The 14,156-nt window shown below is 41.0% G+C and overlaps 1 pseudogene across 1 annotated transcript; it reads left to right on the top strand.

The window, feature by feature from the left end:
- The first annotated feature begins 4,851 nt into the window (after positions 1–4,851).
- LOC143272117 (RE1-silencing transcription factor pseudogene) lies at positions 4,852–10,863 on the top strand (annotated as a pseudogene). Its single transcript, XR_013049549.1, has 2 exons — positions 4,852–4,879; positions 7,075–10,863. The product of XR_013049549.1 is annotated as an RE1-silencing transcription factor pseudogene (transcript).
- Positions 10,864–14,156: the final 3,293 nt, after the last annotated feature.

The raw sequence follows: 14,156 nt of genomic DNA, 5'->3' as shown, positions 1-14,156 counted from the left end.
GCTGGCCTCGAACTCACAGAGATCCGCCTGCCTCTGCCTCCCGAGTGCTGGGATTAAAGGCGTGAGCCACCACCGCCCGGCGAAAGAGGAAATCTTAACTTATTGGCAGAAATTTTTCTACAATGGGCCAGACAGTTATTATTTAAAACTTGCAGGCTTATTTATGTACTATTATTTTCTGCATTCCTTCTTCCTGTTTTTAACCTTTTACTATTTCCTCCCCAGTGTGTGTGTGTGTGTGTGTGTGTGTGTGTGTGCGTGCGTGCGTGCGCACACACACACACACACACACACACACACACACACACACACACACACAGGTACATGCAAGTGTCCTCCAGGGCCGAAAGAATGCACCAGATCTGAAACCTTTCCAAACCTACTCCCATTTCTATCAATCTGAGCATTCTGTTCAACCACTGTATTTCTAAACTCATTCTATCTGGGTGGAAATGACTTTAGTACATACATGTCATTCTTTCTGTCCAAAAGCAATTCCTTGCAGACATAGTGTCTTGCTACTCATCCCTGTGGACTCCAACTACCAACTGTCCTCTCAACCTCTAGCTCTGATAACTAGACATGCCCCAGGTGCACAGAACCCAGAATAATTGAGCCTCCCACTAAAGCAGTCTATATCTAAAAGCATCAAAGAAAAATGTAGATGGCTATAGAGTTTACATATACATATCAGCAACCTCCTGAACTCACACTTTTAAATTGATTGGCTCAAATTTTCTTCCTTCTGAATGGTCTCCAGAACTTCAAACTCTTTTATTTTTTGTCCCATTTCAACTATGTTCTGTGCTATTTCCACACTGACACCTCTAACACCAGCATGAGTCTCAACAAAATAATTTTTCATCTAGATCTCTGCATTGTTGGAGTAGTGGGGAATACCCCACTATGGCAAAACCTGTTTTCCCAATGAGGAGGTTTATCATCCTGTTTTTCAGAGAAGGTAAACTTGAAGAGCTTAAATAATTAGTCTTCCATCATACAGCTAAAATAAGCAGAAACTAGACTCATGCTATCTGAAACCAGAGTCTTAGCCCAGATCCAAGCCCTGCTAATCTCTGCAGCACTTAACACTGTGCCTCTCCCAGTGAGCGTGTAGAAATGTTAGCTGGAGTAAAATTGGTCTGCCTTTTTTGAGAGTTCAGAAATTTGTTGAAGCTGAGAATCTTGAGGAAAAAAGACCAAATCCACAATTGTCCAATTAAAGCAAGCTCTATTTTGAGGTGCACCTGGGACTTGCTGGCAAGCTGGCTGTCTGACCCCAAGTTAGGATTTGAGAGAGCAGCCCCTGCTGGCCTCTTGAAGTCCCTTTTATAGGAGAGATATGGTGTTCCCAGTATGAGAGAGTTGGCTGTTACACACTGCTAGGAAGACAGAATGAAATGGAGGAGCAAGTTAGTGTAGGTTGAAAACCATGGTTTGCACTTTATGTCAGATCTAAGAAACAGGAACTTATTCTTCATTACAAATGGAAGCTTTAACTTTCAAGGATTTAACATAGGACAAACAGGGACTTATTCTTTAACTACAGACAGAAGCCTTAACCTACACAGGACAAATAGGGACCGTGTGTGTGTGTGTGTGTGTGTGTGTGTTTCCTTTCTTCCTTTGTTTGTTTCCTTATTTATTCCACTACCCCTCTGTTGCCACCCTCCCCCACTCCTCCTCTGTTTCAAACAGGAGATTCTTAATTACACATAGAAACCTTAACTTGCAAGGACTTAACATAGGACAAACAGGAATTTATTAGTTGTCTTTAATTGCAAACAGAATCCTTAACCTGCAAGGTATATTTTTCCTGTTTTGATCTCCCATTAGCTTGCAAGGTATATTGTTCCTGTTTTGGTCTCAGAATATTCAAGTCTAATATGTCTAATTAACATTTTGTGCCATTTTCATGCCTATCTGCAGCTTTCTGGTTTTTCACTAGTATTAAGTAATGTATTAACTCTGAAACTCTGTTTCTTCACATTTTATTTAACCACTAGTTGGCCATTCAATACTTATGCACCAACTGTGGTCACAAGATAAGCAGTGAAACACTGGAAATACTGCCTGCCTTTAACATGTCTAGTGAGATACAGTATAAAACACAGGATTGTATCAACACATATCCAAGGACACATCCAATTCTAAAATTCTGAAATTCTATTCAGTGGGCTCTTTCCCAGAGCACCTAAATAGTGTGTGTTTATGGGGGGGGGGGTATCAAGAAGGTGGCTTAATTTTCTTCCTATCCTATAGACTCAAATCAGTGCAAAAAAAGGAGAAGGGAGGTAGGTTGGTAATCCTTAGCCACCAACAAGATAATGTATACCCACCCCAAGCAAAGCAGCATGGAATTTCACTTACTGCCTGCCTTCCTTACTGCTTTACCGTGTCTACTGAGAAGTGTCCTATGGATCCCAGTGGGCCACTAGCAAGCCAGGTAGACACAGAGTGTTCCCACCACAGGACCACCTACAGAGTTTCCATCACCACATTCACCACGAGGTGGATGCTTGACTTTCTCACCTCTGTGCATCTCACATCATCTTAACCCTTGCTGCATAATATCACCGAGGGAACCCCAAGGGATTCTCATTTAATTGGTTTGCCTAAAGGATCAGTTAATGGCATAATTTTGTTGAGTATTTTTTTTTATTTCTGGCAATAGTTCTAATGAATAGCCAGAATTTAAAACTACTGCACCTTTGAAACTAGAATCTTAATTTGTACCCATTTTCTACAACTAAACTCAACAGGGAGGCTACTTCTAGTCCTCGTCAAGGAGAATTCAAGGAATTTCAGGTAGTGCAGCAATGCCACAGTTCAACACTCAGGAGTTTAATCCCACAGAGCCCTGGACTCTTGGTTCCAGAAATTAACATGGTTGGCTGTGGCTGATTGTGATTAACCTCTTCCCTCCAAGGAAAATGAGGGGTAGAAAGGGAAACAATTGCTGGGAAAGCAACACAGCAGATGTTTGTCCTCCTGCTCCTATGCCTGCGCAAACCACTTCAACAAAGTTGTCCTGCATAAACTGTCACTGACTGGCAGGAATCTGTGGGAAATTACATGACCTAGCTGCCCCTTCAGCAACACCTCGGGTCAAACTGCCAGGCATTTCTCAGCATTCCTGTCTGTCTGTGGCAGAGACACATTATGATCATTCCAGAGATGACTCTTTTTCTTTTATTTTCTCCATCTTTTGTCTTGTTAATTCCAGAATCATTTCTCCTTTGATGTTTACAAACCTCTCCCATCTTTTGGTTTCATCATTCTTAAGTGCAGGCTAGCATCAGTGCTTTATCTACCAAAGAAAGGGAAGGTTGCATGTTTTTGAAAGTGAAATTTTGCCATAATGAAAAAACAACCTTTGGAGTATAAAGTACTAATAAAATTTTCAAAATCTCCTTAAAACTATATTCCCAGTGTAACCCTTTCCTCAGAAACCAACATCCAAAACTGGTTTGGTGTACTCACTTGTGCCCCAACACTTGGGAGACCAAGTCAAGAGAGAGTGGGTTCAAGGCAGCATATTAAGCCCCAGGTTCAATAAAAAACAGTTGAGGAAACAAATACAACCTTAGACAAGGAAGAAAGCAGGGGAGTGGAGAGAAAAAGAGAGGAGGAGAGGGAGCCTGAGAAAGAAGCTAAGACAGGAAGACCAAAATAACCTAATTATTTTAGCTAAGACATCCACCTTTCCTTCGTCAAAGGAGACATTCCATAAAGGGAAACAGAAAATAAGAAGGCTGACTTTTTTGTTCGTCATTAAGGCAGAATCTCACTATGTAGGCCTGACTGCCTAGAATTCTCTATGTAGACCAGACTAGTTTTAAAATCTGCCTGTCTCTGCCTCTCTCAAGAAACTGGAATTAAAACTTTGCTGAAGGCAGCCTTTAATGGCATGTTTCTGTTAATGAGATTGATAATTTCTCAGCTACCAATTTTTAGGGTCCTGGAGAAGTCCCACAAAAAAAAATCACCATCCACATATGCAATCAACAAGAGCATTTATTATCTCAAGAAAGATTCCAGAATGCTGGGGCCAACCATCCTACACAAAGGCAAAACGGCAATGACTCCAAGAGGAGCTCACATGCTCCTTTTAAGCATAGTTAAGGGGGAGTTCCTAGAGCAACTAGGCCATTTCAAACATGATTGGCTTAAGCAAGTGGCAGTCATATTAGTACATTCTAATTGGCTGGGGCTAGTCAGGAGCTGGTTAAGACTACAGCTTTTCCACTTGGGGGCAGGCCTGGACAAGTCCCAAGCTTTGTCCTTGAGCTGCTGTGGGAGCTGGCTCAAGCCTGGCATGTGCAGTACCAGGCCTCCTTGTCCTTGCTGTTGGGGTATTGGAGATACCTTTTATTCATTGCCCTTTCCTCAAAAACTGTGTGCTTGGTTTCAAGAAGCAGGGATCAAGGCTTAACTGAGTTATTAGGGCAGGCAGAAACAAAAATAAGTGATCTCTCAGTGCCAATGTGAGTTTTATGAAATAAAACCCTTGTACTAAATTACTATGACAGTTTTTAAAACAATTCCCATTATTATGCCTACAAGAATTCTCATTAAAATGTTTTTTAAAATTCAAATTTAAATTCAGGTCCCTAGCCCATGATGTTCTCTTCTAAATCTAAAGTATTCCCATGACACAATCCTTCCATATAACAATTAAGTACACATTGTATATTTAAAAATTGGTATTAAGAATAAATAGAAATGGAGGCCCGGCGGTGGAGACAAGCAGACGCAAGTAGGTCTGCAGCGGTGGCCCGCAGAGGTAGACGGGCCCGGTGGCAGCGGCCGACAGAGACATACAGGCCCGGTGGCGGCCCACAAAGGTAGATGGGCCCGGCAGCAGTGACAAGCAGAGGTAGGTAGGCCCCCGGTGGTAGCCGGCAGAGACATACAGGCCCATTGGCGGCCTGCAGAGGCAGACAGACCCAGCGGCAGCTGACAGGAACATACAGGCCCGGCAGCAGAGACAAGCAGACGCAGGTAGGCCTGTGGCAGCAGACCGCAGAGGTAGACAGGCCCAGGGACGGAGACAAGCAGGCGCAGCTTGGAACAGGGACGCCCCGAACCCCAACACCTGGGGAAGAAGCTATCGCCGTGGGTCGGAACCAGAACGAATCTGAACACTCCGTCTGAGGACAACCCAGGGCCCAACTGCTGATCCTGTGAAACCCAACAACTTGGAGGTGTTGGTGAGACTACCCTGCTCAGCTGAAACCCATCTGGGAGAGGATTCAGATGCCTACAGTTTGAAGTCTGAAGAAACAAGATCAGTTGAGGAGTTGACAAATGAACAAAACGTGACCTGGGAACACAGAAGAAGGCGCTACCCAGTCACCAAACCAGATCACCAGAATCATAAGTATATAATTCACCGACTGAAATCAGCTGTCCCTGAAGAAACAGCCCAATAGCACCAATTTAACCAAGAACCCCTACTAAACCAAGACTAAAAATTAGAACAAGAGAGGCACTCTCAGACACAGACACCACCTGCACCGCACAGAGGAAAAGATGAGTAGACGCCAGTGCAAAAATACAGGCAACAACATAAAGACCTATATGGCAACATCAGAACCTAGTGATTCTACACCTGCAAGACCTAAACATACCACGACAGAAGAAACAGAAGAAATCAACCCTAAAAATGACTTTAAGATGATAGAGGCCCTTAAAGAAGAAATAAAACATTCCCTCAAAGAGGAAATAAAAACTTTCCTTAAAGAGGAAATGAAAAACTACCTTAAAGAGGAAATAAAAACTTCCCTTAAAGAGGAAATGAAAAACTCCCTTAAAGAGGAAATAAAAACTTCCCTTAAAGAGGAAATGAAAAACTCCATTAAAGAGGAAATAAAAAACTCCCTTAAAGAAATGGAAGAAAAAACGAACAAAAAATGGGAAGAAATCAAATCAAGCCAAGAAAAAGCAATTAAACAGATGAAAGAAACATTCCAAGATCTGAAAAATGAATTTGAGACAATAAAGAAAACACATGCTGAGGGAATGCTGGAAATAGAAATCATGACTAAACGAACAGGAACTACAGAAACAAGCATAACCAACCGATTGCAAGAGATGGAACAGAGAATCTCTGACACTGAAGACGCGATAGAGAAAATAGATTCGTCAGTCAAAGAAAACACTAAAGACAAAAAAGTCATAACACAAAACGTCCAGGAAATTTGGGACACCATGAAAAGACCAAACCTAAGAATAATAGGGATAGAAGAAGGAGAAGAATACCAACTCAAAGGCACAGAAAATATATTCAACAAAATCATAGAAGAAAACTTTCCTAACCTAAAGAAAGAAATACCTATGAAGATACAAGAAGCTTACAGAACACCGAATAGGCTGGATCCAAAAAAAAAAAAAAAAAAAAAAAAAAATCCCCTCGCCACATAATAATCAAAACACTAAACACACAGAACAAAGAAAAATTATTAAGAGCCGCAAAGGAAAAAGACCAAGTAACATATAAAGGCAAACCCATCAGAATAACACCAGACTACTCAATAGAGACTATGAAAGCTAGAAGATCATGGATAAATCTCATGCAGACACTAAGAGACCACGGATGCCAACCCAGACTATTATACCCAGCAAAACTCTCAATCACCATAGGTGGAGTAAACAAAATATTCCAGGATAAAACCAGATTTAATCAATACCTGTCCACAAACCCAGCCCTACAGAAAGCACTAGAAGGGAAAATTCAACCCAAAGAAGCTAAACACATCCATGAAAAATCAAGCAATAGATAATCCCACACCAACATACACCACAGAAGGACAACACAACACAACCACAAAAAATAACAGGAATTAACAATCACTGGTCATTAATATCCATCAATATCAATAGTCTCAACTCACCTATAAAAAGACACAGGCTAACAGAATGGATAAGAAAACAGAACCCATCCATCTGCTGCATACAAGAAACACACCTTAACTTCAAAGACAGACACTACCTCCGAGTAAAGGGCTGGGAAAAGGCTTTCCAAGCAAATGGACCTAAGAAACAAGCTGGTGTAGCTATCCTAATTTCTAGAGAAAAAGGATGTTTCAAAAGAGAAGAAGTCTTGTGGCAATGCCTCAGTGATCCAGGTAACTACCAGAACTCGGAAATCCGCGACGGAGACTAAGGCAGCAGAGACGAAACACATAGATGTACATACAGGAAATAATAAAGAAAAAGTCAGTAAAGCCAAAAAGAACAAAAGAAAGGTGGATGCTGAAGCCCATCCGTCAGATGAGCCTGTGAACGAGGAACCAGTGACAAAAAAGAAAAAAAAAAGATGGAAAGCAAATCCAAAAATAGTACCGAGGTGCCAAAGGATGACAGCAAGACGGAGGAGACTAAGGGGGACAATTAAAAAGCAAAATACTTTCATTAAAAAAGGTGCAAAGAAGAAACCTCAAAAAGGTAAATCAAGTAAGAAAGGCAGCAGACCTGCTCAGGAGACACAGAAGGAGACGGTTCTGGCAGAGCCTCCTTCCATAGAGCTGGCTCAGGAGGAGGTCTCTTCCTGTCCTGCGCTCACTCAGGTGGTGGTCACCCCTACAGGCTCTACTCAGCCCGGGCTTCCTTCTCCCATGGATATTGCTCAGACTGGGCCTGCTCAGATGGAGCTGCCTTCTCCCCTGGAGCCTGCTCAGAGGGAGCAGCCTCCTCCCCTGGAGCCTGCTCAGAGGGAGCTGCCTTCTCCCCTGGAGCCTGCTCAGAGGGAGCTGCCTCCTCCCCTGGAGCCTGCTCAGAGGGAGCCACCTCCTCCCCTGGAGCCTGCTCAGAGGGAGCTGCCTCCTCCCACGGAGCCTCCAAAGATGGAGCAGCCTCTTCCCATGGAGCTTACTCAGATGGAACAGCCTCTTCCCATGGAGTCTCAGCAGGGACATTGTCAGAAGAAGCTGCTCTGTCCTTTGGACCATGCTCAGGTGGAGGTTGCTCAGACAGGGCCTCCTCACATGGGATCTGTTCAGAAGGAGCCTCCTGCTGTCATGGAGCCACCTCTTCAAGTGAAACCAGTCACCAAAAGGTCTTCTCCCCGAAAAGAGAGTACCAAGGAGAAGTCGGGCATGCGGAATGAGGTGGTGCGGCAGGAGCAAGTACTTACTGAAGTTGGCTTAGTGCCTGTTAGAGATAGCCAGCTTCTGAAGGGAAGCAGGTGCGCACAGGATCTTCCAAAGGGAAACTCAAGAAGAGACAAGACACCCAAGGACCAAGAAATTGGCTCTGGTGGGGAAGGAAATAAAATGGCCCCTCTCAAGAAAGTGGGAACAGAGGAAGCTGGCAAGAGTCTAGCTACGCTTGCTGCTCCCAAGGAATCTACCAGTGTCTTATCCTCGGAACAAAACTCAAATGGGTCAGGTGGTGAAACGTTACATGCTAAGTGTCAGACTGGTTCAGCTGGGCTTTGTGAAATGGAAGTGGACACTGAGCAGAACCCAGACAGTGTCCCTGTGAAAGCCTCAGCACCCGAACAGGCGTCACCATTGCCTCCTGTCCCATCACCAACCGTAAAGGCCTCGCCTCCTATCACTTTGGCTGAAAACGAGTCACCGGACATTGATGAAGACGAAGGCATCCACAGCCATGATGGAAGTGACCTGAGTGATAATATGTCCGAGGGAAGTGATGATTCTGGGCTGCATGGGGCTCGGCCAGTGCCACAAGAAGCAAGTTCAAAAAGTGGGAAGGAGGGGTTGGCAGTTAAAATAACCGAGGGAGAGTTTGTTTGTATTTTCTGTGATCGGTCTTTCAGAAAGGAAAAGGATTACAGCAAACACCTCAATCGCCATATGGTTAATGTATACTTCCTTGAAAAAGCAGCCAAGGGGCAGGAATAGTGAGCCGGCCGGTGGAGGGTGGCTCATCACAGTTTGTAAGCAATGCCTCACTTTTAGTTTAAGGCAGTAGACACACACAAGCTCGCTTTAATTAGTGTCCAGTGCTGATTTTTAAGTGACATTATTTCCTTAGGACTGTATGTGTTACCTAGTGACTTGCAAAAACCTTAGCAAATCCTAGGGAGTTAATGTAAGAAAACAGATACTTAATCTGTTAGCTTGTGCAGTGCAGTGAAGAAGGGCGGGATGGTAGGTGACGTTCTCCGGGGTGTCTACCTGTGTGGAACCGGTCGGGTGTTCTGCCCTTTTCACTTCACTTGCTATTTTTAGTTCCTTGTTTAGGCTGATAAAAATTGGCGTAGCAAATTACTTGAAGAATTTGCCTGCTTTATATAAGTAAAGTTAGCACTTTAAGGTTTCTTTAGAGATAGGAAAAGACATTTAAATTGAAGAAAAATTCTTTCAACAGTGGACATTGTATCTGTCCAGGTAATTGCTTCCTGACTTATGGTCGATATTTTGTGCTTCTATGTTAATCATTATGAAAAGTGATTTTTGGTGGGTTTTTAAATTTTTTTTTTGTTTTGGTGCTTTACTGGCTTAAGATGTTGCACATGGTTTTTTGTTTTTCTTTTTTAACCTATGCAGTTAATTCCCCCCCACTTAGAGATAGCATTGTGTTTAATAGTAACACTTTATACATATATGCATGTTATTTTTTTTTCTTTTTGGGGGTTACTTTTAGGCTTGTTTGCAAAAGGGCCATTTTTCTTTGCTGCAGCTGTCTTTTTTGCAGAACAATAGTGTGTGCAAGTTTATGAGCAATGGAACATGCAGGTTCAATCCATTGTTTTTATTTTTTTAATCTTAACCTCTTGATCTATGCCAGAAGCAGGTTCATGTAAGTTATTTTGATGGTGAGCATATGTGTAATTCTACAGCTCTCTGGGTCTGGTTTTTGCAGTAAGCCACTAGATCCCATATTGAACACAATTTAATCTCAGTATCAGCCATTAGAGTTTTTTTACTTTGCTGTTTCTAGCTTATTTCTTACAGAGTGAGAAGTCATTCTTTGAAGAGTTTCTTTTTTCAATAGATGGTTGATGTTGGGATGGTTACTCAAATCAAGTGATGAGTGATGAACTCCAAGTCATCCTTGGAAATAGCAAATCTGTAGCCCAACATAATTATCCTTCAAACTAGAGAATATCACTTGTGAGAAAGCCATCATGGCCACATGGCTGACCTAGAGTGGAGTGCTGAGTTCTGGCAAACAGCTGCATCTTTCTTCCAGTGAGTACCTGAACAGGGCTGATGTGAATTATGTACATACCAGATTTTAAGAATCATACTTTCTCAGGGATCTCCACAAACTAGTGGGTGTCCTCGCTGCTCCTGTGAGACAGCCTCTGTACGGGAGAGGCCTCACGTGACTTTGTCCCTGGTGTTCCTCTGGGGACACCTGTGTGAGAAACTGCATGCTCCAGAACCAGCTCTCGTGTCCTTCGGCCAATGCCGGAGTGTGAAATAGTCCAACGTGGGATTTTTCTTACTGGTAGTAAACAAAGGATGATCCCAATCGGGAATCGTGACATTTTTTTTTTTTTTTTGATGGTCATGTTCTGTTTTGAAATAACCTCTGTGTATTTCATTTATTTTCTTTTACCTGGCGATCTCTGAGCAGGCTTCAGATTTTGACAGTCGATGAAAGATACGACAAGCATTAATGTGTGGGTGAAAAGCTTGGTGAAATTCTGAGTGAAGTTTTAGTTAAAGTTGGTTGAACTTGGGATTGACTGGGAGGCCAAAGATTTAAAAAGCAGAAGATTCTCTCAAGACACAAGTTGTGTGATAATAGTGTGTTTTGTGTGTGTGAATGAGAATTTGTAAATGTTGAATTCTAGGCTCCGACAATCATTGTCAGTGCAGATCAAGCTGCAAGTATTTATGTTTTAAAACTTAAATTATAAAGCTAGTTACGTCTTTCTAACAACTAGGTTTAATGTTTATGAGCATATTTTACCTACATTACCTTTTCAGGATGTTGAGAAAGATGCATCACAAGCACAGGCTGGAGGCTGGGGGCTAGATGGTTTTGAGGAAGAGGTCTTGGTGGACTCTTTCATAGAGCAAAGGGAAGCAATGCCTTCTGGGAATTGAGCTAAGTTTTAATCTAGTCTTTAAGATTAGAAGTCAAAAACAAAAATATTAAGGAAATGAAAACCTAATTGATCTTTGAAGCATTGTTATGTGGAATTGAGTGGGACTTTTGAGCCTTTCTTCCAGAAAACAAGGACTTGGTTGTCAGGCCTATATTAGGCCTAAACCTTGGTGCCATGTATTTGTACTTAAATCATTTCAATGGAAAGTGTCTTAGTGATTGGAACTTCTAGTGCAGTTTGGAGTTCTTCCATTTGAAAAATGTGATATTTGCATGGGATTGTTTGAATCTTGTTTTCTAGTCCCTCCCCATCACCACCCTCAGAGTCTGAAGGTAGATTTTTCTCTTGATAAAGGAACAAAAAAAGTGAACATCTTGTTTGTAAATTGGTATCTAGTAACTAGTGGTAAACTTGAAATGGTAGAATTCTTTAAAGCCTAATTCTAGGTAGCCTTAGGAAAATGTATCTTAATTATTTTTGAACCTGTATTCACCTTGATTTTTCAAATATCTTAAGTTATATTTTCTTTTTCAGAGCTGCTTCTTATTTGGGGCTACTTTTTTTTTTTAATTGAGGCGTAATTCATAAAAGGGTACATTGTTTTGATGAGACTTTTTACAACTGTGGCTGGATGTCTTTCTTTAGTCTTCCAAGAAGGGCCATTTTAGTTTTTTAGAGTTACTTTTTAAAGTCATGAGGTCAACAACTTGGACTACTATGCATGTAAATGCTAATGCAAATTAAAGCCCAAGTTGACCTCCAGCAGCAGTTCATTCTATGTTGACAGTGAGAGAACACTTTGCCTGTTAGGATACTGTTACTCGTGGACTGAAATGCTGAAGAAACCCCTCCCCCTATTTTGTTTTTTGCAAAAATCAAGGTATATTCTAGGGTTTCCTGGTTGACCTCAACAGATAAACTGAGCTGATAGTCTTAGTTCAGAAATGATCTGAGTGTAGATTTACAGTCTACGTGTACAGCTGGCTAAGTGAGATCGCTTTTTCAGTTCTGCATGTATCCCATCGGCTCCCCATTAGTTACTGAACTATTAAAACTGGTATTGTAACATTAAAAAAAAAAAAATTCAGCATGGAATTCTATGAGAGTTTCAAATAAGAATTAATAGTCCTTAAATTATTCTACAAAATAGAAACAGAGAAAACTATAAAATTTGTTTTGAAATGTTAATTACTTATATTCCCAACCTATATAATTGCCCAATAAAAAAAAGAAAAATTGCATGCAAATTTCTTCATGAATGTAGATACAAAAATTCTCAAGATATCCCAAAATGATCATAACAAAAAGATTATCCACAATGATCAAGTAGGCTTCATGGCAGGTATGTAGGGATGATTCTTTACCTAAGTAAAGAGATAAATATAATCAAAAATGTAAACAGACTTAAAGACCAAGTATCCATAAGATTATTTCATTAAATGAAGAAAAGACCTTTAACAGAATCCTACACTACTACTTCATGATAAAAATCTGGGAGAGACTGGGAATAGACTGGGTCATATCTCAACAAAATAATGGCAATTTAGAGCAAGGCTGAAACCGACATCAATATGTACAGATTCAAATTAAAAAGTATTTCCACTAAAATCATAAACAAGACATAGTATTGCATGTAGTATATTATTTTTATGTCTATTCTCAAAACAGTACTTGAAGTCTTAGCTACCACAATAAGACAACTGAAGGAAATCAAAACATACAAATTGGAAAGGAAGAAGTCACAATATCTTTAATCTTTAATTGCTGATTATGATAGTCTACATAAGAGATTCTAAAAAAAATCCAATATGAAACTTCCACAGTTGTAAATATTAAAGCTTTCACATTGCAGCAGGATATAAAATTAACATACAAATATCAGCAGCCTTCCCATATACAAATGACAATGGACTGAGGATGCCTTCTGGGAAAGAATCTCTTTCACAATAGCCTCAAAACTGTAAAATAAAATATCTTGAGGTTATCTCTAAGCAAGCAATTAGAAGACCTGTAAATAAAAATGTTAAGGCATTGAGGAAAGAAATAGAAGAAGATATCAGAGGATAGAGAAATCTCCCATGTTCACAGATCAGTAAGATTTGAAAAGTAAAAGCAGACACCCTACCAAAATACAATTTACAGATTCAACAACTCCTCCCCACCCCCAAATCATCTTTTCTTGTGAGACTTAATTTCAATTATTAATCATTTAATTAATTAATAATTATTCTTACACTGCATAAACAAATTATTTCTAAATTGTCCATGCATGGTATTTTTAATAAACAGATACTCCATAAAAAAAAGAATAAATAGAATAACTCAGCAGTGGTGGTACAAGCCTTTAATCCCAGCACTTGGGAGGCAGAGGCAGGAGGATCTCTGTGAGTTTGAGGCCAGCCTGGTCTATAGAGTGAGATCCAGGACAACCAGGACTACACAGAGAAACCCTATCTCAAAAACAAAAACAAATTCAAATATTTGTCTAATTAAAAATACACACTCAAAATATATTTGATTTACTTGGCATTAAACATAAACTTACACTTGACTTTTTCTCTATGTTAGCCAGCCAGTGTGATCTTCTGTGAATTTTAACCTCATAAAAAGATTTTCAGTCTATCCCCATGATGTCTCTCTCTATCATGGTATCTCTTTCATTGCATCCCCCCTCCTTCCCTGTTCCAGCTCAACCATCCCTCCCCTTATGTTCTTATCCCCTATCCCCTAACCTCCATTGCCCACCCCTCACCCCCAGTTTACTCATGGAGATCTCATCTATTTCACCTTCCCAGGGCAGTCCATGAGTCCCTCTTTGGGTCTTCCCTGTTAGTTAGCTTCTCTGGAGTTGTGGGTTGTTGCCTGATTACCCTTTGCTTTATATCTAGTATCCACTTGTGAGTGGGTACATACAAGGAATCCCCAAGGATGACCCCAGTTTGGACTACTAAAAATAGTGGAGAGGGTGCCTGAACTGAACTGGCTTACCCCAGAGATCAGACCAGTGAATTCCCTGTCATCAGAACTTTTCTCCAATGACTGATGGAAGCAGATGCAGAGTTCCACAGCCAATCACTAGACAGATGCTAGATGTGGAACAAGGATGACTGGACTGCTACTCACA

This window comes from Peromyscus maniculatus, chromosome 3, assembly GCF_049852395.1.
Source record: "Peromyscus maniculatus bairdii isolate BWxNUB_F1_BW_parent chromosome 3, HU_Pman_BW_mat_3.1, whole genome shotgun sequence".
NCBI classification, from domain to species: domain Eukaryota; kingdom Metazoa; phylum Chordata; class Mammalia; order Rodentia; family Cricetidae; genus Peromyscus; species Peromyscus maniculatus.
This window is presented reverse-complemented; position numbering and strand designations above follow the sequence as displayed.